At 47.5% G+C, this 24,839-nt stretch overlaps 1 pseudogene; it reads left to right on the forward strand.

Moving 5' to 3' along the window:
* Window positions 1–224: 224 nt before the first annotated feature.
* On the forward strand, window positions 225–24,342 carry LOC123349502 (annotated as a pseudogene).
* Window positions 24,343–24,839: the final 497 nt, after the last annotated feature.

A 24,839-nucleotide genomic window follows, 5' to 3' on the forward strand; every position in this document is an offset into this window, starting at 1 on the left:
GGGACAGATTCAAGATGTCAGACTGGGACCTGGGAGGTGCTGCTAATGGGCAGTTATTTGGTGACTCCAAGAGCTGCAGTCAGCTGTGTCCCCTTGATCAGCAGAGGGGGGAGCAGAGAACATGCCCTGGGCTGGTTGTAAGGGCAGGGAGGTAACAGGCTGGGCTTTGCCCCAGATTCTCCATTCTTTCAGCAGGTGGCACTTTTCTGCTGGCAAAGGGCGCCATGGGATTTGCTGACTCACTGGTGCAGCTGGCGGTTTGCCCTGCCCATTGCCCACAGCCTGGCTCAGCCATGGTACAAAGGCACCTTTCAGTGATAACAGACAAGCCTGGACCTAGCACCATCTCTGGGCTGCGTAACTCTGGGGCCTGGTACAATCAGGAGTTTATCTTAGACACCTACATTGAAAGTTAGAGTCAGGCACTTACTCTGAAAGGCCTTTGTTAAGTGGGTGCAGCTGAACTGAGCTGGGATATGACTCAGCTGCAAGGGTAGAAAAGGAAAACTCTCTGGCTCCAGGTCAGATATCTTTGTAGGTGAGAGGAGGGATGACAGTGGAGGTTTAAGATAAGAAAGGATCCTCTGGAAAGAAAACAGAGGAGGGAAGAATTGGAGCAAGTCTGTGAAGAGTCCACCCAGGGGACTAGTTAGAATCATAGAACCAGAAGCGGCCGCAAGGGTCATCTAGTCTAACCCCTGCCAAGATGCTGGATTTGTTGTGTCGAAACTGTCCCAGACACATGGCTCGCCAGCCTCCTTTTGAAAACTTCCAGTGAGGTAGATTCCACAACCTCCCTAGGCAGTTTGTTTCATTGTCCTGCTGGTCTTCCAGTTAGGAAGTTTTTCGTGAGACTTAATCTAAATCTGCTGTGCTGTAGTTTGAACCAATTGCCTCTTGTCCTACCCTCTGTGGCAAGAGAGAACAACTTTTCTCCATCTTTTTTATGGCAGCCTTTTGAGTATTTGAAGACAGCTATCATAACTCCCCTTAATCTCCTCTTCTCCAAACTAAATATACCCAGTTCCTTCAGCCTTTGCTCATATGGCTTGCATTCCATCCTTTGAGCATCTCTGACACTCACCTCTGGATCCTTTCCAGTTTTCCTGCATTCTTTCTTTACAACGATGACCAAAATTGGACACAGTACTGTAGCTGAGGCCTAATCCGCACTGAGCAGAGCTGTTCTATCACCTCCCATGACTTGCATGCTATGCTTCTGTTAATGCAAACTACAACTGCATTTGATTTTTTGCAACAGCATTGCATTGGTGACTCATGTTGTGATTGTTATCCACCACAACTCCCAGATCCTCCTCAGCAGTGTTGCTGCCATGTCAGTTAAACCCCATTCTGTATTTGTGCGTTTGGTTTTTCTTCTCTAACAGTAGCACCTTACATTTGTCTTTGCTGAATTTCATTTTGTTGTCTATAGCCCAGTCCTCTAATTTATCAAGAGTTAAAGTACAGCACTTTGGTTTGCACTGCTACTCATACTCCCATAGTCTGAACAGCTAGGCTGTGTAGACAGAGGGCCAAATTCCTTGTTGGTGGAAATTGGTTGGTGTAAAAGCTCAATAGAGCTGAGTCAATTTACACCAGTAAAGAATTTAGCACAAAAAAAATGAAAAGGAGAGCTGGAATGTAGAGCATTTCTAGGAGAGGGAGTTGCAGAGAGAAGATACCTAGCTGCAGTATAACAGCTGATGAGTGGAAGCCACATTCTTAGATTCCTAGAAGGTGAAAGATACTACATTATAGAACCAAAGTGACAAACATGGTCAAAATATAAGGGAAAGTTTACAAAAAATCTGCTCAGGTGCCTGCAGATTTTGGGGAGCCAGGGAGGGGTGCAGAGGGAGCTATTGGGTTGACACATTATTGCCAGGAGGAGGAAGCAGCTAGCCCAGCTGTTTGTCCCCCTCTGATGGAAATGGTGTCACCTCCGCCCACTATCCCTGCTAAGCTCTTCAGGGGGCTCCTGGAGGGGGGAGCAGCAGGCTGGTAGACCCAGGCTCTGCAGGGTCATTCTTCTCTTGTGGGGAGGGACACGTTCCCGGGCTTTCTGCCTGAGGACCCAGACCCAAACTCAGTAGCCCTTCTCTCCGTGTATCAGAGTTTTCCTGCCCCACCTTTCCTATGTCTGTTAGGGGAGCCCAGGACTCCCTGCTCTTCTCTGGGTTCCAGACCTGTGCCCAGCAGCTAGGCGCTGCTCCCTCAGACTTCTTGGACTTCTTCCCACCTTGGCCTTCCTTCAGGCCCTTTCCCCCAGCCCCTCCCTGGCCTGACTGTACATCTGTCTCTCTCAAGGCCTTTCCTCCCCTCTCAAGCAACCAGAGGGACAGCCCCTCCTCAGCTGGGCTTCTGCCCTCAATGCCCCACCCAGCTCCTGCCCCAGCTGGAAACAAAGGGTTACATATAAAACAAAATCATCACACACATTCTAGAGCCTAAGCTTAACTCTCTGACAAGCCCCAACTCCTTTTCTCAGCATTTTCCACCAGATTGACCAAGATCCCCTTTTCATAAGATCACTGGCAGCTTGTCTTCACAGACAGAATGAGGCCAGAGTGTGTCTCTGCACCACAAAGATACCAGAACAGACCTTTGATGTTCATCTGAAAACGGTACCCCCAGTTTACCTCTCCCTGCTAGTTTCCTTCTGAAATCTCTGCTAGCCCTTCACTAGGATTTGACTTATGACTTCTGTTGTATGACACACAATGGTCCATCAGGAGGCAGGTGCAGAGAAGGCAGGTCTGCTCACTCAGAGTGACTCAGCACATAGCTAACATTTATAAAGAGAGCTAGCGAGTCGGTGGAGGGCTGGAGCCAGCAACTGGGTGAAGATGGCAAGGCTGACAGGGGCTGTGCTGGTGACTGGTCTACTCAGGGAATTGGCCTGGGACTGGTTAAACACTTCCTGGGGAAGCCAAACCCACCGGAATGGATCTTTGCGGCCTGCCGGGACCCAGAGGGTGCACGAGTGGAGGTGAGAAACTAGGGAGAAATGATCCCAACAGATTGACTGAAGCCTTGTTTGTACTGCTTCCAGCCTCCACTGTAGTTGCCCTGCTGTAAAGCCGTAGTGTAGACAAGCTAAACTGCAATTTGCATCAGTGCAGTGTACCCTAGTTTCCAGCTCTATTGGGGCACATAATGGCTTTACCTGTCTACACTAGGGGTTTGCACTAGTGCAGTTAGAGTTACCATATGTTTGAGTTTCCCTGCACTGAGCCTCTTTTTCAAGCCTGTTTTCTCTGTCCTGGCAGGGATTTCAAATAACAGAAAATGTGTGGGGTTTTGCAGAGCAGACAAGCTGCAGCTCAGAAAGAGCTCTGGTTGGTCTGCTTCCTGATGGTCCATTCCCCTGCATCCACAGCTGATTGGTTCACATCCACAGCTGCCAGATCCCACCCACCCAGGCCCCACCTCTCAGCCCTTGTGGGTGGGTCCCATTGATTGATGGCTGTTGCTGCGTCCTGGGCTTGTGCCAGCTGCCCTGACACGGTGAAGGGAGTGACATTGACCCCCACCTCCAGTGAGTACCCCTGCTGCGGATACATAAGAACGGCCATACTGGGTCAGACCAAAGGTCCATCTAGCCTAGTATCTGTCTACCGACAGTGGCCAATGCCAGGTGCCCCAGAGGGAGTGAACCTAACAGGTAATGATCAAGTGATCTCTCTCCTACCGTCCATCTCCACCCTCTGACAAACAGAGGCTAGGGACACCATTCCTTACCCATCCTGGCTAATAGCCATTAATGGACCTCCATGAATTTATCTAGTTCTCTTTTAAACCCTAGTCCCAGCCTTCACAACCTCTTCAGGCAAAGAGTTCCACAGGTTGACTATGCACTGTGTGAAGAAGAACTTCCTTTTATTTGTTTTAAACCTGCTGCCCATTAATTTCATTTGGTGACCCCTAGTTCTCCCACTTCAACCTCTCTAACCACTCAGTGACAGACTTGAAGGTGGCAATTTTGCAACAAAAAAACTTCAAAAACAGACTCCAAAGAGAAACTGCTGAACTCGAATTGATATGCAAATTAGATACAATTAACTCTGGCCTAAACAGAGACTGGGAATGGTTGGGTCATTACATTAATTGAATCTATTTCCCTATGTTAAGTTCTCCTCACACCTTCTATGGGCCGTCTCAATTATCACTTCAAAAAGTTTTTTTTCCTCCTGCTGATGATAGCTCATCTCAATTGATTAGATTTTGCCTGTTGTTATGCATACTTCCACCTTTTCATGTTCTCTGTATGTATAAATATCTCCTGTCTGTGTGTTCCATTCTATGCATCCGAAGAAGTGAGCTGTAGCTCACGAAAGCTCATGCTAAAATAAATTTGTTAGTCTTTAAGGTGCCACAAGTACTCCTGTTCTTTTTATCTTCAGAGAACTATCCATGATGACTCCAAGGTCTCTTTTCTGATTAGTTGTAGCTAAATTAGCCCCCATCATACTGTATGTATAGTTGGGGTTATTTTTCCCAATGTGCATTACTTTACATTTATCCACATTAAATTTCATTTGCCATTTTGTTGCTCAATCACTTAGTTTTGAGAGATCTTTTTGAAGTTCTTCACAGTCTGCTTTGATCTTAACTATCTTGAGCAGTTTAGTATCATCTGCAAACTTTGCCACCTCACTTTTTACCCCTTTCTCCAGATCATTTATGAATAAGTTGAATAGGATTCGTCCTAGGACTGACCCTTGGAGAACACCACTAGTTACCCCTCTCCATTCTGAGAATTTACCATTCATTCCTTCCCTTTGTTCCCTGTCTTTTCTCAATCCATGAAAGGATCTCCCCTCTTATCCCATGACAGCTTAACCCCACTTCCAGTTCCCCCTCCCTCTCCGTGTCCTCTTTTTGGGAACCTGAGTTATGGAAACCCTAAGGGCTGTCCGTCAGTGGCTGCAGCCCCTGATGCAGACAGGACCTTACCCCAAGTGTCCCCTGACAAACCTAAAGGACAATTTTTTCAGTGTGGGTTGCTCCTGCTCTCCTTACTCATGTGAGTCATCCCACTGATGTCAGTGGAACTACTCACCTGAGTAAGGGGTATTGGATTTGACCCAGAATGTTCAGATAAAGAAACTTTGTTCATCCTGGGGTGAGAAGGGTGTGAGCCCAGGTTTCTGTGGGCCTTACTCTAGACAAGGGCTGGTTAAAAATGATGCCGCAAAAAAAAATATTTTTTTTTAAACAGAAAATTGAGGGATTGAAAAGATTTTTTTTTTGCCAAACATGTCTGCATTTACACATCTGTGTAACATTTTGACTTTTTGCCAAGAACACACAAAAAATCCCCAAACTGAAAAGTTATTGGGTTTTGGTCAAAAGCCAAATTATTTTGATGGAAACCCAAAATATTTCAATTTTGATAAGCTGCTGCAGTCCCTCATCGGAGTCGTAGTCAGGTTTACTCATGTCCCTATTCTCCTCTATAGATTGGTTCTCCAGCCAGACTACATCTCCTATCATACACAATGGTCAGGGACTCCCATGATGCACCTTCCCAGGGACTCCCATGATGCACCCACCAGGGACTCCCATGGTGCAGCCTCCCCAAGACAGAGAAAGCCATTATGTGCAGCAGTACAGCTCCCCTCCCCAGTGGGGCAGGGGAGCTGTACTGCTGCACATAATGGCTTTCTCTGTCTTGGGGAGGCTGCACCATGCAGTCTGACCAGGGAGCCTCATCTGTGGAGGAGAATGGGAGCAAGAGACACTCAAATGTTGTGTCACTCCATGGCTCCATTGCTGAATTGAACTATTTCCATTTTTGATTTTTTGGCAGCAAGTCAATATTTCTCATGGGGGAAAAAGCCCCACTATTTGACTGTCTCTCCTTCAGACAAGTGGCATAGCTAGGACAGGAAAACTGAGTGAGCACTGACTTTTGGGGTAGAGGGCAATGACAGGGGAGACAGGGAGGAAGGGGAGGCAGAGGGGATGGGGGGGCCTGCCTCCCCCTCCAGCTGGCCCTTACCACTCAGCAGGCACCAGAAGATGAGGCTGCCCAGGGCACACAAGCTGCAGGGCATGCCCATAGGGCTGAGGGGCGGCCCCACCAGGGATCGAGCTCCACCCACCCCTCCTGATCCTGGCTCAGTGTCCGTCCGCCCATCCATCCATGTCCCTCTCCTGCCAGCACCGCGCGCTGCCAGGTCTCCAGCCCCAGCACTAGCTCCACCCAGACTCACCCCCTCCAGGCACACCCCTCACTGGGGATGACTCCTCCCTTCCCAGCCTGTGGATTCAGGGGGCTCCAGCCCTGAGATTTGGGTGGGCCTGGATGCTAAGTGAGTGGATGATAGCCTACCCAGGGCCACACGTGGCTACGCTCCTGCTTCAGACAAATTGCCCAATGATCACAAGGGCAGCTTTGCAAGAATAAATATTGCAAGATCAGGTCTCGAAAGTTAATGCAAGGAACAGAAACGTTCTTGTTCTGAACGTGCCCTAACACGTAGTTGCCGTGGGGCTGATAATGGCTTCGTACCTGGTCGGGAGAGAATGGAACGCTGGGGGCCTGAGCCAGCCCACTCATCAAGGGACTCACATCACATGCTGCATCCCTGACCATCTGTTCCAATAATTGGCCTAATCCTCACCCAGACTCCTATGGGAAAGCACTGGGGGCTAGAGGGTGGCCAGCCCCTGCTCCCCCTTCCTCTCACTCGTGCTTCTGACACAAGAGTTGGATTCATCAGCACTCCGCACACTTCTGTGTGGGGCTTGTGGCTCAGGGGCAGGGAGAAGGCAGGACCATAAGCTTGTACCGCTTCCCTGCATCAGATAGCAGAGCTGGCCAGCTGCAGAGGGCAGCTCACTCTGGGTGAGGCAGAATGTTTCCCAGAGCTGCCAGGGGGGAGGCAGCTCTGACCCATCCTCAATGCAGGCCTCTGCCTTAAGGCCATAGCTTGGCCCTGAGCAAGTACAGCAGTGTTTTAGCTCAGTGTCGCTCAGGATATGTCACAGTAGCCTTATAATATACAGTGCGAGCAGTGTGGAGGGGAAGCAGGGGTCTGGAAGGCCCTGCTCTACCAGACTTCCTTTGTGACCTTAGGTCAGTCACTCAGGCTATGCTATGCTGGAGGTGGCGGGGTAATTTCCAGCATGGGTAGACGGACCCACGCCAGCTGTGATCAAGCAAGCATACTAAAAATAGAAGTATAGCCACCATAGAGCCAGCAGCAGGAGGGGCTAGCTGACCCGATACATGCCTAGGATTTCAGACAGGACTGCACAGGAGTGCAGCTAGCCTGTCCCATGGCTACATGGCTACTTTTAGTGCAGTAGCTCAATCAGAGCTAGCGTGGCTTGGTCTACTCAAGCTGCAAAGTGCACCTCCAGCTCCAGTATAGACATACCCTGAGTCTCTCTGCACCTCAGTTCCCTCTCTGTGTAGTGGAGGTACTAGCACTTCTGTGATAAATGAAAGGGGTGGGAGGGTAGCTCCCTTTTATGGACACCCAGCCAGCCAGTTAGCTATAAGTCCTCTCTTAGTAGTTGTTCTCTACTTGCTTTACCTGTAAAAGGTTAAAAAGTCTCCCTGCCTGAGTAAAAGGAAGGAAGTGGACACCGGACCAAAAAAGCCAATGGGAAGGCTAAAACTTTTTTTAAAAGGGGAAAAAATGTCCCCATTGTCTGCCTGTTGTGGTTCTCCGGAGAGGGGGGACAGAGCAGCGATGCTGTAAAAAGCTTTGGACCAGGTATGAAAAATCATCAGATCATACCTAAAAACTACTCATTTGAAACCCCAGATATGTAAGTAGATCAGGGAATGTTTAGGAAGACGCGATTAGGTTTCTCTCCTTTTTATTTCTTTATGGCTTGTGGACGCCTCTGTGCTAACCCCAGGTGCTTTTGTTATGCTTGTAACCTTTAAACTGGACCTCAAGAGAGCTATCTTGATGCTTAATCCTTGTAATTGTTTTCTTTTAAATCTAGCAAAAAGCCTAAATTCCAGATGTATTTTCTTTCTAATAAACTTTACCTTTTTAAAGAACAGGATTGGATTTTTTTGTCCTAAGAGGTTTGTGCACATGTTTAATTAGCTAGTGGCAACAGCTGATTTCCTTTGTTTTCTTTCTCAGCTCTTCCCTGGAGGGGGGTGAAAGGGCTTGAGGGCACCCCACAGGAAGGAATTCCCAAGTGCGCCTTCCTGGGCTCTCAAAGGGGTTTTTGCATTTGGGTGGTGGCAGCATTTACCAAGCCAAGGTCAGAGAAAAGCTGTAACTTTGGGAGTTTAATACAAGCCTGGTGTGGTTGGTACTATTTTTTAAACTCCTTGCGTGCCCCCACCTTCTGCACTCGAAGTGCCAGAGTGGGGAATCGGCCTTGACAACTTCCAAACCTCACAGGTGTGTTGTGAGGATAAATACATGACAGATTGTGAAGTGCTCAGACATGATGGTGATGGGGCCAGAGAAGTAGATAGAGGCTGGGAACACAATAAAAGCCAGCATGAATATAGAGTGCTCATTGTCTTGTTACTGCATCAGGCCTCCTCAATGCTTTTCAGCGTTACTTCCAGAATTAATTCAATTTTTTTTATCATATTTATACCAGTTTGATCATTACAGCTGCAAATGCCGCATAAGCTCCTCAGCAACCCAGCCTTTAGCCTTATATTTCTAACAGTTTTTTTAAATGTTTCTATTTCCAGGAAATTAAGAATCTTGCTGCAAAACATCCAAACCTTGTGCTGGTGCCGCTGGGTATGTCATTTTTGCATAATCTCCCACTATAAACAATCTCTTGGAAATCTGATCTTTTCTACTTCTGGTTCCTATTATTTGCTTTGAAATTCAAGGTCTTTCTCCAGTTTCCATGCTCCTTTCTTCATCTGGAAATAATGTGCAACTCTCATTCCAGCAAAATGACTATTTTGAACTATTGAACTACTGCAGGTCAGCATTGAGAGCGGCCCATCAGAAATGGCTCAGATCCCAAATTCCTTTATAAAACATCTTTTGTCAGTGTAAAAACGTGCAGACATGAAGTTTGGGCTTTGGGGTTGTCTCAGGCCAGGAGCGGACTGTTGGGGCTGTGTTCAGGGTCAATTCCTGAAAGAGTTTTGCTTTATTTGCCTTATCAATTATCAACAAGGGCACAATGACCTTTAGTTACCTGTTCTCCACTTCAGCAAGGTTTTCCTGAATCCAGTGACGCTTGTAAAGACCCCAGATTACAGGCTTCAGCACAGCACCTGTGTGTCAGATCTGGCTGGAGTCCCACTCACCAGATTGCTATGGGGGAACCCAGCTTCTCGATCCCCAGGTGGTTTAAGCTTCTCTGGGTCTCAGCAGGTGCAGCTCTGGTTCCTCCCTTAACCTTTCTGTCACTGCTCCTGGGCTCCCACTCCGTCTGCTACCCCTTCATGAGAATGGAGCCCCTCAGCCCATCTGCCTTGGGCACCCAGGAGCAATGCTGATCTCCCCAGATACCCTGTAGATTAACCACACGATCTCCCAGAATCCCTCCAAGGGTGTGAGTATCTCTCCCAGCAGACACATGGTAGGTGTAGCATAGAACTCACACAGACTTTGCAAGAGTTCTAGGATGCTGTTGCTCTTAACTTAATCACATGAGAAATACAGGAGTACCTGTGGCACCTTAGAGATTAACAAATTCATTTCAGCATAAGCTTTCGTGGGCTACAGCTCACTTCTTTGGATTCATAGACTGGAACACACAGACAGGAGATATTTATACATACAGAGAACATGAAAAGGTGGAAGTATGCATACCAACTGGAAGAGTCCAATCAATTGAGATGCGCTATCATCAGCAGGAGAAAAAAAAACTTTGAAGTGATAATTGAGATGACCCATAGAAGGTGTGAGGAGAACTTAACATAGGGAAATAGATTCAATTAGTGTAATGACCCAACCATTCCCAGTCTCTGTTTAAACATAAGTTAATTGTATCCAATTTGCATATTAATTCGAGTTCAGCAGTCTCTCTTTGGAGTCTGTTTTTGAAGTTTTTTTGTAGCAAAATTGCCACCTTCAAGTCTGTCACTGAGTGGTTAGAGAGGTTGAAGTGTTCTCCCACTGGTTTTGAAATGTTCCAGCTCTGGGCCTCCCCCCACCCGCACCCCCAGCCCTGGGCTGTCCCCCCCACACCCGCACCCCCTACCGCCCCAGCCCTGGGCCTTCACCCGTGACCCGGACCCCCCTGCTGGCCCAGCCCTGGGTCACTGGTAACCTGCTCCCAGGGCGGGTCATTCAGCAGGAATTTTGGATGTGCACAGAACACAGACAGGATTGGTTCCCATAGGGTTACAGAACTGCAGTAAAGTGGAACAATTTTCAGCTTGTGTGATATCTGGATGCATATTATAAGACTGTCCTCCATAAATGAGGAAAAGTTGAGGTGCCTTTATTATTCTTTTGTTCCACTCTTTGTTTCTATGGGGAATTTGCCAATGCAATATCACTGTCTTCCTTTTAAACAAATAAAACTAAAAAAAAAAAAAGGCAATGATGTTGAAAATAGCAATTCCAGTTCTAAAAATCACTGGGAAGCATTTCTTGCTCAATTTTATCCTACGTTTTCTAGAGCAAATTACAGGGGATCAGTATATTTGATTTGGGAGAAATGAAGTAACAGCTGCCCAAATTGAGCTTGAGCACTCCTGAATTTTGAGGTGATCAAATCTGGAAGGCAGGTGCTAGATTCCCTTTCTGAATATTAGCTAAATCTGGAAAGGAAAAATCAATTTCTGCTTCCATGGCTCAGAAGTGGAAATCCTCCTACGTGCCTGGTACTGTATCTAAAGCTGCCCAGGTCCAGAGCCTCCCGTCCCTTACTTTTCATTTTAAATTCTAGTGGGATCCATGTACCTCCCTTGCTAGGCTTCAGATAGAGAGGAGCACTGTCCATTTAGTCCACCCAATTCCTTCTTTGGGGGCTGCAAGGTGAGGTCACATCAATATCCCTAATCCAGTCTGGGGATGTCTTCTGAAGGGGATATCTGGGCCAAAGCCATCTACTCCTTGGGCACACTTGTTCCCCATTCACAGTGCCACCCCACTCTAGCAGTGAGCTCTCCATTCACAGCAAGCTGCAGCATGAGGTTTCAGCTACCATACTTCCTCCCCCTCCCTTTCCTGTTGAGAATGGCCAAGGGAATGCTGGGAAATGTAGTTCTTTCCCTGCTCCAGGGCTGGCTCTATAGGCAGGGAGCTAACCAAGGAACTACAGCTCCCAGGGCCCCCTGTTGGTTCCCAGCTCCCAGGCTGGATCCCTGCCAGCTGCTGCCTCTGCAAATGAGCTGCCCCAAGCAGCTGCTTGCTTTGCTCGTGTCTAGAGCCACCCCTGCTCATAACACAAGAACTAGGGGTCACCAAATGAAATTAATAGGCAGCAGGTTTAAAACAAATAAAGGGAAGTATTTCTTCACACAATGCATAGTCAACCTGTTGAACCCCTTGCCAGAGAATGTGAAGGCCAAGACCATAACAGGGTTCAAAAAAGAACTAGTTAAATTCATGGAGAATAGGTCCATCAATGGCTATTAGCCAGGATGGGCAGGAATGGTGTCCCCAGCTTCTGTTTGCCAGAAGCTGGGAATGGGCGGCAGGGGATGGATCACTTGACGATTCCCTGTTCTGTTCATTCCCTCTGGGGCACCTGGCACTGGCCACTGTCGGAAGACAGGATACTGGGCTAGATGGACCTTTGGTCTGACCCAGTAGGGCCATTCTTATGCTCTTATGATGCACCATCCTGGTGCCATTGCTCACAGGAGGGACAGGGGAACCGATGCACCATCCTGACCCTGTTACTCACAGGAGCGGGGCGAGAAGGGAAGAAAGTTGTGCTGAGCTGTTGGGCTCTCTGCTTTTCCCTCCCTTCCCTCCTGTGAGAATAGCAAGCAGAGGGGAGAGATTCTGCTGGTTTCCAGCAGGGCTGAGCTTCGAGAGGGCAACGGAGCTTCTCGCATCACCAACAGACAAGCTCCAGCACCCTCTGAAATCCCTTCACTTGTGAAAAAATTGTGCAAGTTGGAAGTACTGCAGATTGTGACAACCTGCCACCCTTCATCCATCCATCTCACAGCCCCAGAGACCCACGGAAGTGTCACTGTCATGTAAGGAGAGTCCATGTCCCCCTTCCGAGTGCTGGGTGTTGGTTCTGTTACAGCTTGAGTTCAGAATACAGTCACAGCTCCCTGAGGGCACCATGTGGACTTTAAGGGTGAAAGACCTATGTTAAGAATTAACCTCTCCATTTCATAGATGGGAACTGAGGCCCACAGCAGTTAAGAGACTTACATAAGATCACACAAGCTGTGGCAGAGTCAAGAACAGAACCCAGCTCTCCTGAGGCCCAGCTGACCACATGACCATCCATCCCATCTTGCTGAAGCACCATGTTATCTTGTTTTTAGAAGTTACTGATCCAACAAGTGTCAAGGCAGCTGCAAAGAAAGTTGGGGACCATTTGAAAAGCTCTGGGCTGAATCTGCTAATCAACAATGCAGGCATGACCGAGACCCATATGGTGGACTCTGCAAATCCTGAAGACGTGCTAGTGGTGTATAACACAAACTTGATTGGGCTCATGTTAGTGACTCAGGTAAGCATTCACCTAGCATTGGGTGCTAAGATCCTGGAGTTACACAGACATAAAACTGGAAAAAGTTTTTGATTTTTGTGGGATTTTCTGTACACCAGAAATCTAGCAGAAATACACAAAAACACAGCTAGGATTTTCCCATTCTATGGCACTTATCTGGCCCCATCACTATAGTATCATCAGAGCAGCTCACACTCTAATAGAGTCACCCTCACACAGCCCTGTAAGGTAAGGCAGCATTACTGGGAAAGGCAGTAGTGACTAGAGCAGTGGAATGGGGCTTGGAAGTGCTAGGTTCTATTCCTGGCTGTGCCAATGGCCTGTGGGCTGGCCTTACACAAGTCACATCACCGCTCAGTGCCTCAGTTTCCCTATCTATAAAATGAGGCCAATGATGCTGATCTTTACTGTTATTGAAAGAAGTTCTGAGCATTTCCAAATAAGTTACCATAGGAATGTTAAGTTTAAAATCTACGGTCCAGTGATTAATGTCACATGCTGGGAGTCAAGAGATATGGCTCCTATTCATGAAACTGCTGTCAGCTCATTCTGAGCTCCTGGGCAAGGCCCATCCCTTCTCTGTGCCCAGCTTTCCCATCCATCACATGGGGACAATAGTCCTCCCCTACCTTTGAAAGCACTTTGAGATTCTCAGATGAGAAGTGCAAAGTATCCCTGATGTTATACCCAGAGTTCAATGGAACTGTTTTGCTAGGAAAGGGCTGATGATAATGGTTTGCTGAAATGGCTAGATCACCTTTCAACTCACAAGGCAAGCTGGATTGTCCCTGCTACCCACCACTACAGCCTACATCAGTAACACGTAACTTGTATTACACTGAGCTCTGGTTTTCCTTTCATGTACAATGCTCACTAGAGATTGCTCACCCCAGCATGGTTCTGTTTCTTTGAATGGTCACTGTTTGCTCTCCCCAGGCGTTCCTGCTCTTGCTGAAGAAGGCTGCCCAGGGAAGCAACCAGAAAGGGATGAGCTGCAGCAAGGCGGCTGTCATTAACATTTCCAGTGCATTAGGGGTCACTTGAGAAAGTGCATTAAATGTTCTTTCTACGAGTGATTGCCTACCGCTGCAGCAAGGTACGGGGGGCCATTGTGGACTGCGCCTCACAGAGACTGAATGAAAGCCTGGAGGGTCAGATTTCCTCCTGTGATACAGCCCCTTTGTGATGCATTGGTGGTGCAAAGGGGCCAGAAAGCTGGGAGATCTTTTCAAGTGGGAATCCCCTGCTGAAGGAGAACTGGCATAGCCAGCTCCTGTGCCACCCTCATCATAGGGGTCATGGGTAGAGGTTCCTGCACTCTGGGTATGTTCAGCTGTCAAGCTGGCCCTTAGGGGCAAAAGCTAGTCAGCATCCTCTGTATCTTTATTCTAAACTGATATTGCTGCTTGGACATCCCCCACTAGTATGTTATAAAGCTTTATAAAGCCGCGCACAAGCGACCAGGGAGCTTTGCGAACAGGGGCTGCTAACAGGGAGTTTCGCAAGGGAGTTCTCCAGGTGAAGGAGGAGCTAATACAGCATCTGTGGGGTAAGTGACTGTCTGTAATGTGTGTTTGTTTGTGTTTGGGGGTTACTTGCTAGTCAGCATCCTCTGTATCTTTATTCTAAACTGATATTGCTGCTTGGACATCCCCCACTAGTATGTTATAAAGCTTTATAAAGCCGCGCACAAGCGACCAGGGAGCTTTGCGAACAGGGGCTGCTAACAGGGAGTTTCACAAGGGAGTTCTCCAGGTGAAGGAGGAGCTAATACAGCATCTGTGGGGTAAGTGACTGTCTGTAGTGTGTGTTTGTTTGTGTTTGGGGGTTACTTGCTGTGTGCTGAGCTTGTGTTTGTCAGTCTGTTTGGTTGTTTGAGGGACCGTGTGCTCTGGCTGGCAGTTGGAGGCAGGTTTGAAAGCTCGAAGCCTCTGGTAATTGGCTGAGCCTTAATCAGTGGGCGGGGCATTCACTCAGGCCAGGGCTTTATAAAGCCGCGCACAAGCGAACAGGGGCTGCTAACAGGGAGTTTCGCAAGGGAGTTTAGAAGGGGAGTGGGAAGGGAGTGGGAGCCCCTCGCCAGCCCTAACCCCTTCCCCGTGGCCCCCCACTAAAATCTATAAACCGAACCACATTCCAAAACTACTTTCCGTAAACCACCCTTTCACTATCTAGGAGACAATGCAGGCAGAAGCCCAGCAGCAGAGTGGGGGCTATCCAGTTTATTGCGCTGACTGTCGCATGTATGATTACCTGCCCTGTGGGCAGGTGGCGTATGTGTGCAGTCGGTGCAAGGAGCTCCTGGCCCTCAGAGACCATGTACGGACTTTGGAGGCCAGGGTGGCGGAACTGGAGGAGCTGAGAGAGGCAGAGAGGTATGTTGATGAGGCTTTCCGGGACACTGTAGAATTGTCCCACCTCCGCTTAGACAGCTCCTGTGCTGTTGAGGAGGAAGAAGGGCCCAGGGAAGCAGAGCAGTCAATGGGAGCAGAGGGAAACCTTCCCGTAGTTGGGACCCTCCTTCCAGATGGTGCTGGGGTTGCCTCTCGCACTGAGGTTGCCTCTCCGGGGGAGGGAACTCCAGTTTCTAGGAAAAGGCAGGTGTTAGTAATGGGAGATTCGATTATTAGAAATGTAGATAGCTGGGTCTGTGATGACCGGGAGAACCGTATGGTGACTTGCCTGCCTGGTGCGAAGGTTGCGGATCTCTCGAGGCATCTAGATAGACTTATGTGTAGTGCTGGGGAGGAGCCGGTGGTCGTGGTACATGTAGGTACCAATGACATAGGGAAGGGTAGGAGAGATGTCCTGGAAGCCAAATTTAGGCTGCTAGGGAAGAGACTGAAATCCAGGACCTCTATGGTGGCATTTTCAGAAATGCTCCCAGTTCCACGCGCAGGGCCAGGTAGGCAGGCAGCACTTCAGAGTCTCAATGCGTGGATGAGACGATGGTGTAGAGAGGAGGGGTTCACGTTCATTAGGAACTGGGGAAACTTCTGGGATGGGAGGAGCCTATACAGGAGAGATGGGCTCCACCTAAACCAAAGTGGAACCAGATTGCTGGCACTAAACATTAAAAAGGTTGTAGAGCAGTTTTTAAACTAGGAGATGGGGGAAAGCCGACTGCTGCAGAGGAGCGTGTGGATCGGACACAGACTTCTCTTAGGGGAGAGTCTGATGATAGAGAATCTCCAGGTTATAGTCAGGAGCAGAGGAATGAGAAGTATAATGTAAGGGCCGGATCAGATGATAAACAGTCACATAAAAAAGAATCTGGCACATCAGAAAAAGGCAGGCTAATAAACAGGGACAAGTTTTTAAAGTGCTTGTACACAAATGCCAGAAGTCTAAATAATAAGATGGGTGAACTAGAGTGCCTTGTGATAAAGGAGGATATAGATATAATAGGCATCACAGAAACCTGGTGGACTGAGAGCAATCAATGGGACACAATCATTCCGGGGTACAAAATATATCGGAAGGACAGAACAGGCCGTGCAGGGGGAGGAGTGGCACTATATGTTAAAGAAAGTGTAGATTCAAATGAAGTAAAAATCTTAAGCGAATCCACAGGTTCCATAAAGTCTCTATGGATAGAAATTTCATGCTCTAGTAAAAATATAACAGTAGGGATCTATTATCGACCACCTGACCAGGACAGTAATAGTGATGATGAAATGCTAAGGGAAATTAGGCTATCAAAATTAAGAACCCAATAATAGTGGGGGATTTCAATTATCCCCATATTGACTGGGAACATTTCACTTCAGGACGAAATGCAGAGATAAAATTTCTTGATACTTTAAATGACTGCTTCATGGAGCAGCTGGTACGGGAACCCACAAGGGGAGAGGCAACTCTAGATTTAATCCTGAGTGGAGCGCAGGAGCTGGTCCAAGAGGTAACTATAGCAGGACCGCTTGGAAATAGTGACCATAATACAATAGCATTCAACATCCCTGTGGTGGGAAGAACATCTCAACTGCCCAACACTGTGGCCTTTAATTTCAAAAGGGGGAACTATACAAAAATGAGGGGGTTAGTTAGACAAAAGTTAAAAGGTACAGTGACTAAAGTGAAATCCCTGCAAGTTGCGTGGGCCCTTTTTAAAGACACCATAATAGAGGCCCAACTTCAATGTATACCCCAAATTAAGAAAAACAGTAAAAGAACTAAAAAAGAGCCACCGTGGCTTAACAACCATGTAAAAGAAGCAGTGAGAGATAAAAAGACTTCCTTTAAAAAGTGGAAGTCAAATCCTAGTGAGGCAAATAGAAAGGAGCACAAACACTGCCAACTTAAATGCAAGAGTGTAATAAGAAAAGCCAAAGAGGAGTTTGAAGAACGGCTAGCCAAAAACTCCAAAGGTAATAACAAAATGTTTTTTAAGTACATCAGAAGCAGGAAGCCTGCTAAACAACCAGTGGGGCCCCTTGACGATGATACAAAAGGAGCGCTTAAAGATGATAAAGTCATTGCGGAGAAACTAAATGGATTCTTTGCTTCAGTCTTCACGGCTGAGGATGTTAGGGAGATTCCCAAACCTGAGCTGGCTTTTGTAGGTGACAAATCTGAGGAACTGTCACAGATTGAAGTATCACTAGAGGAGGTTTTGGAATTAATTGATAAACTCAACATTAACAAGTCACCGGGACCAGATGGCATTCACCCAAGAGTTCTGAAAGAACTCAAATGTGAAGTTGCGGAACTATTAACTAAGGTTTGTAACCTGTCCTTTAAATCGGCTTCAGTACCCAATGACTGGAAGTTAGCTAATGTAACGCCAATATTTAAAAAGGGCTCTAGGGGTGATCCCGGCAATTACAGACCGGTAAGTCTAACGTCGGTACCGGGCAAATTAGTTGAAACAATAGTAAAGAATAAAATTGTCAGACACATAGAAAACATGTGGACAAGGGGGATCCGGTGGACATAGTGTACTTAGATTTCCAGAAAGCCTTTGACAAGGTCCCTCACCAAAGGCTCTTACGTAAATTAAGCTGTCATGGGATAAGTAAGTCTAACGTCGGTACCGGGCAAATTAGTTGAAACAATAGTAAAGAATAAAATTGTCAGACACATAGAAAAACATAAACTCTTGAGCAATAGTCAACATGGTTTCTGTAAAGGGAAATCGTGTCTTACTAATCTATTAGAGTTCTTTGAAGGGGTCAACAAACATGTGGACAAGGGGGATCCGGTGGACATAGTGTACTTAGATTTCCAGAAAGCCTTTGACAAGGTCCCTCACCAAAGGCTCTTACGTAAATTAAGCTGTCATGGGATAAAAGGAAAGGTCCTTTCATGGATTGAGAAGTGGTTAAAGGACAGGGAACAAAGGGTAGGAATTAATGGTAAATTCTCAGAATGGAGAGGGGCAACTAGTGGTGTTCCCCAAGGGTCAGTCCTCGGACCAATCCTATTCAATTTATTCATAAATGATCTGGAGAAAGAGGTAAACAGTGAGGTGGCAAAGTTTGCAGATGATACTAAACTACTCATGATAGTTAAGACCAAAGCAGATTGTGAAGAACTTCAAAAAGATCTCACAAAACTAAGTGATTGGGCAACAAAATGGCAAATGAAATTTAATGTGGATAAATGTAAAGTAATGCACATTGGAAAAAATAACCCCAACTATACATACAACATGATGGGGGCTAATTTAGCTACAACGAGTCAGGAAAAAGATCTTGGAGTTATCGTGGATAGTTCTCTGAAGATGTCCACGCAGTGTGCAGAGGCGGTCAAAAAAGCAAACAGGATGTTAGGAATCATTAAAAAGGGGATAGAGAATAAGACTGAGACTATATTATTGCCCTTATATAAATCTGGGATGTCTGGGAGCTCCAACCTAAACACCAAATTTGCACAGGCTCCTTAGAGCACCTCCCTACAGGGTTGGGCAGCTGGTGGTACCCGATCCCAGTTTGCCCGGCTGCTGTAGTATATCACAATAAACAGATATGTCCTTGGGGACTGATGTGGAATGAGTCAGTATTTTGGACTTTAATGGGGGTGAGTTAATCAAACAGTGATTAAGGCTACAGAATCCTGGCCATGGGAGCCAGAGTTGCATAAGAACAGGGGGTGGGGGAGCTGCGTCCGAGCAGCAGGGTCTGGAGGCACTGGGATTGGCAAAGGACAGAATGTCTCTGGGGCGTGGGGAGTCACCAGAGCAGAATGGCAGCACCTTGCACCCACTCTGCACAAGGCGCAGGGCAATGGAGAATAAGGCCCAACATAGAGTTGGGTAAAAGTGGGGTCAGCCCAAATCTGACCTCCTTTTGCGACAGGCAAGATTCCTGGATTTAACAGGGCCCGGGGTTTCGGGGTGGAGGGGAACATGCAGCTGGCAAGCATTGTGGAAGACAGGCCCAGGAGGCCCTACACGCCCTTCCCTGCCCCCTAGGCCAGGTGCAGAGTGCATGCTGGGAGTGTGTGGAGGAGCCAGAGGTAAGCTGGGGGAGAAGGAGTGAGCTGCAGCACTGTCATCCATCGGGCAGTGTGGGGGGCCTGCTGGTTGCCTATGTTGCTGCATGAGCTGGTTCAGCCCTGGACTGGGAGGGTACAAATGTGGCATAAAACCACCTTCCTTCACCCCTGCCCCCTTCAGCAGATCTGTGAGGTTTATGTTAGTCCACAGCAAAAAACAGCACCCCCAAACCTGCGGCCTTGTCTAGATGAGAGAGGTCAGTCAACTGAACTGTCCTCTAGTGTAGGGTTACCATATCTGAACATTGAAAAAAGAGGACATTCCATGGGCCCCCCCCCCCAACTCCGCCCCTTCCCTGCCCCCATTCCAGCCCCTTACCCACAGTCCCCACCCCAACTCCACCCTCCCTGCCCCATTGGACCCCTTCCCCAAATCCCCAACCCAGCCTCCTACCCGGAGCGTGCCACCTTCCCCCACCACCCCCGCACGTGAAACAGCTGCCTCAGAATGGAGAGGGGTAACTAGTGGTGTTCCCCAAGGGTCAGTCCTAGGACCAATCCTATTCAATTTATTCATAAATGATCTGGAGAAAGGGGTAAACAGTGAGGTGGCAAAGTTTGCAGATGATACTAAACTATTCAAGATAGTTAAGACCAAAGCAGATTGTGAAGAACTTCAAAAAGATCTCACAAAACTAAGTGATTGGGCAACAAAATGGCAAATGAAATTTAATGTGGATAAATGTAAAGTAATGCACATTGGAAAAAATAACCCCAACTATACATACAACATGATGGGGGCTAATTTAGCTACAACGAGTCAGGAAAAAGATCTTGGAGTTATCGTGGATAGTTCTCTGAAGATGTCCACGCAGTGTGCAGAGGCGGTCAAAAAAGCAAACAGGATGTTAGGAATCATTAAAAAGGGGATAGAGAATAAGACTGAGACTATATTATTGCCCTTATATAAATCCATGGTACGCCCACATCTCGAATACTGTGTACAGATGTGGTCTCCTCACCTCAAAAAAGATATTCTAGCACTAGAAACGGTTCAGAAAAGAGCAACTAAAATGATTAGGGGTTTAGAGAGGGTCCCATATGAGGAAAGATTAAAGAGGCTAGGACTCTTCAGCTTGGAAAAGAGAAGACTAAGGGGGGACATGATAGAGGTATATAAAATCATGAGTGATGTGGAGAAAGTGGATAAGGAAAAGTTATTTACTTATTCCCATAATACAAGAACTAGGGGTCACCAAATGAAATTAATAGGCAGCAGGTTTAAAACAAATAAAAGGAAGTTCTTCTTCACGCAGCGCACAGTCAACTTGTGGAACTCCTTACCTGAGGAGGTTGTGAAGGCTAGGACTATAACAATGTTTAAAAGGGGACTGGATAAATTCATGGTGGCTAAGTCCATAAATGGCTATTAGCCAGGATGGGTAAGAATGGTGTCCCTAGCCTCTGTTTGTCAGAGGATGGAGATGGATGGCAGGAGAGAGATCACTTGATCATTGCCTGTTAGGTTCACTCCCTCAGGGGCACCTGGCATTGGCCACTGTCGGTAGACAGATACTGGGCTAGATGGACCTTTTGTCTGACCCGGTACGGCCTTTCTTATGTTCTTATGTTCTTATGTTATCAGCTTGGTTGGAGAGAGGCCTCCCTTAGTCCCCATTGCCATGCTGATCTATGGCTCCGCTGCTCCTATACCTTACCCACATCCTCTGTCTGAGCACCACCAGCTCATGCACCAAAAGCCCCCAAACTGCCGGCAAACCACTCCCTGACCTGCAATCATGCCCCATCTGATCTCCACAGGCCAGCTGCATTGCTAATTTCTGACCATGAGTGCTCACCATCCATGGTAATGTGAGCAGAATGGAGCCTGGTCTCAGCTGGGAATTCTAGGGGGCCAAGGATGCTGGGCATTGCCTCAGCAGAACCGTGCGTTCTCCCTCCCACTGCCCCATCTGTCAGTGCTGTGGGATCTGGGTTCATTCCCCTTTCCTCACATGCTGCTGTCTCTGCTCATGGTGTGTCGCCTGCAGGCTGCTCTGAACATGCTCATCAGGTGCCAGTCCTTGGATTACAAAGAAGATGGGATTCTGTTTGCCGCCCTCTGCCCTGGCTGGGTGAAAACAGATGCAACTAGCGATGAGGTGAATGGCCTGGATCCTGTTAGAGTTAGGGGTTGAGACGGGAGCCTCACTGGCTGTCCTGAGGACTGAAGTTCTGCCTACAAACAGAGCAGAGCATTTGCAGCAGCCACAAAGCACTGCTGCGCTGGCCTTACCTCCCCTCTTGCGTCCCTCCATGGCAAACATGCTCCATGCTGGAGCTGCTGATGCCACCTCTAGAGGTGAGAGGATACCTCAGCCCTCGCTCCCATCTGCCTTTGGCCCCTCTCTCCTGAGGCTGCCAACCAAATACTGGTTAGGACTGTGGGCTTTGGGGATGTGAATATCTGTGGCCAGATACTCTGCTAGTGTAAACTGATGTAGTGCCGCTGAAATCAGCTGAGCTACAGTGACTTGCACTAGCTGAGCATTTAGCCTCTTGTCTATTAGATAATAGCCTGAGACCACAAACCTGTTTCACAGAGATCATGAGTAGCCCAGACCCGTGGTTCTCAACCAGGGGTCTGGGGCGCCCCTGGGGGGCAGTGAGCAGGTTTCGGGGGTCTGCCAAGCAGGACCAGTGCAGGACCCTGAGCCCTGCCACCTGGGGCCAAAGCAGAACCCAAAGTCACTTACCTTCATGGGGGCCCTTGTGATTTGGGGCCCCAGGTAATTTGCCTTGCTTACTACCCCCTAACGCTGGCCCTGGCTCTTATATGCAGAAAACAGTTGTTGTGGCACAGGTGGTCCGTGGAGTTTTTATAGCATGTTAGGGGGGTGGGGGGAGTCAGAAAGAAAAAGGTTGAGTACCCCTGGCCTAGACTAACAAGGTTGCTACTGCTTTTCTTGATCTTTTAAGCATTCTCATCATAGGACATACAAAAATCAACTAGAAATGCTGTCAGCTTAAGCATAAAATTAGGGCAGTCCCTGGAAACACAAGCCTGCTGCTTCCATGAAAATAAATGAGAAGGTAGGTATGTCTCTAAAGCAAATTGAGGTGTGGTTGCAGCATGTGTAGCCATGCTCACATCAATTTTAATCTAGGTAGCATGGGTAAAAACTGTAGTGAAGACATGTTGACACTAGAACTGCTATTGTTACCCACACTAGCATGATTAAAGCTAGCACAGGTATGCCTCCCAGCACTACAGTTGCAGTGTAGACGTAGCCTAACTCCAGAGACAGAACTGTGCAGAAGAGCAGTGTGAGAGCTCCTAGGCCGGAGATTGCTGATTTCCAAGACGGTGGGATGAGAATGGCTGCTCTGCTCTCTCAACTCTTTGGGATCTTCTTTCCTTTCCTCAATAGAAGTTCAACATTTTGCTAGGGAAACCCAAGTGAGCTCTTCCTGAGTCTTCACTACACAGAGAATATCTTTTTATTTATGTGTGAAGTTAAATTACTCTCTGGAGCATTCCCCTGCCGTGAGCCTTCTTCGTTTTTCATGTTGTAAGACTCGTGTTATTAGGAAGTTATTACTGAGGGGTGGGCTGGGAGGAAACTAGATATTTTGCTCTAACATTTCGAGTTGTGAGTAATCAGCTCATGGTAGGGTGGTAGGGTCATGCCATCAGATGCAGAATTCAGCCAATTCAGCAGCTCGTGTTGGTTTGCTTGTTTAGTGAATCATAGAATCTCAGGGTTGGAAGGGACCTCAGGAGGTCATCTAGTCCAACCCCCTGCTCAAAGCAGGACCAAACCCAACTAAATCATCCCAGCCAGGACTTTGTCAAGCCTGACCTTAAAAACCTCTAAGGAAGGAGATTCCACTACCTCCCTAGGTAACCCATTCCAGTTCTTCACCACCCTACTAGTGAAAAAGTTTTTCCTAATATCCAACCTAAACCTCCCCCTCTGCAACTTGAGACCATTACTCCTTGTTCTGTCATCTTCTACCACTGAGAACAGTCTAGATCCATCCTCTTTGGAACCCCCTTTCAGGTAGTTGAAAGCAGCTATCAAATCCCCCCTCATTCTTCTCTTCTGCAGACTAAACAATCCCAGTTCACTCAGCCTCTCCTCATAAGTCATGTGCTCCAGCCCCCTAATCATTTTTGTTGCCCTCCACTGGACTCTCTCCAATTTATCCACATCCTTCTTGTAGTGTGGGGCCCAGAACTGGACACAGTACTCCAAATGAGGCCTCACCAGTGCTGAGTAGAGGGACCGCCGAATACCAGGACCTGCCGCCCCTCTCCGGAGTGGCCGCCCCAAGCACCTGCTTGATAAGCTGGTGCCTGGAGCCAGCCCTGGATTACGAGTTAGGTTGATAAAGGTAATAGGGTTGATGTAATATACTTAGACTTCAGTAGGGCATTTGACTTGGTAGTGCACAAGATTTTAATTAAAAAACTAGAATGAGATAAATTAATGTGGCACACATTGCATGGATTAAAAGCTAGTTAAAATGACAGGTCTCAAAATCTAACTGTAAATGGGGAATCATCATCAAATGGGCGTGCTTCTAATGAGATCCTCCGCCCCGGAGATGTGGTCTTGGCCCTGCACTATTTAACTCTTTTATTAGTCATGCAGAGGAAAACAAACTCATAACTGATAAATTTTGCAGATGACCACAGAAATTAGGGGCGTGGTAGGTATTTAATCTGATCCATGCTATATCACACATAAGAAAAGCCAGATCAGGAAAAGCAGCCATGTTAGAAACGGTTTAGTCAGTTAAATGGTCACATTATAGAAGGTGAATTTCAGGCAACTGCCATTCAATTCACTGGCAAGATTGTTTTAAATGGGAGTTGGATTGGCTTGTGCTCAGCTCGTTCTGCAGAGCCAATACACTGCAATGGTGATTTTAGTCCCTTTTCCTGCAGCAGAGGCATCAGAGCAAGTTACTTCAGCAGCCTTAATGGAAACATGCCTCCACCTGCTCCTAAGCCCGTCTGTAAGAGCTGAGTTGGTGGGAGAAAGCATGGTCCTGTGTAGACAGCAGCAGCAGCACTGTCTCTAACTTGGCATGAGCAGCTACCATCCCATGACTCTTACTCCCTCTAGAGACAAGTGCAGTTTTATCTTCTCCTTTAACATGGTTTGAATTTTGCAGGCACCCCAGACTGTGGATCAGAGCGTAAGTGGTATACTGCAGGTGCTGTTCACACTCTCAGAGGCACACGATGGGACCTTTATGAATTGGGAAGGAAAAGTAGTTCCTTGGTGAGAGAGGCAGCAACATGCCAGACTCAGCCTGAGAATTTCCCCGAGTCATCAGCATGGATGCAGCATCCCTTGCATACATCATTAATAAAGTTGGATTTGAACCATATCTCAGGGTATGTCTACACTACAGGATTATTCCGATTTTACATAAACTGGTTTAGTAAAACAGATTGTATAAAATTGAGTGCACGCGGCCACACTAAGGCCTGGTCTACACTAGGACTTTAATTCGAATTTAGCAGCGTTAATTCGAATTAACCGTGCACCCGTCCACACCAGGAAGCCATTTAATTCGACATAGAGGGCTCTTTAGTTCGAATTCTGTACTCCTCCCCAACGAGGGGAGTAGCGCTAAATTCGACATGGCTATGTCGAATTAGGCTAGGTGTGGATGCAAATCGAACTTAGTAGCTCCGGGAGCTATCCCACAGTGCACCACTCTGTTGACGCTCTGGACAGCAGTCCGAGCTTCGATGTTCTGACCAGCCACACAGGAAA

This window comes from Mauremys mutica, chromosome 14, assembly GCF_020497125.1.
Source record: "Mauremys mutica isolate MM-2020 ecotype Southern chromosome 14, ASM2049712v1, whole genome shotgun sequence".
In the NCBI taxonomy this organism is placed as follows: domain Eukaryota; kingdom Metazoa; phylum Chordata; order Testudines; family Geoemydidae; genus Mauremys; species Mauremys mutica.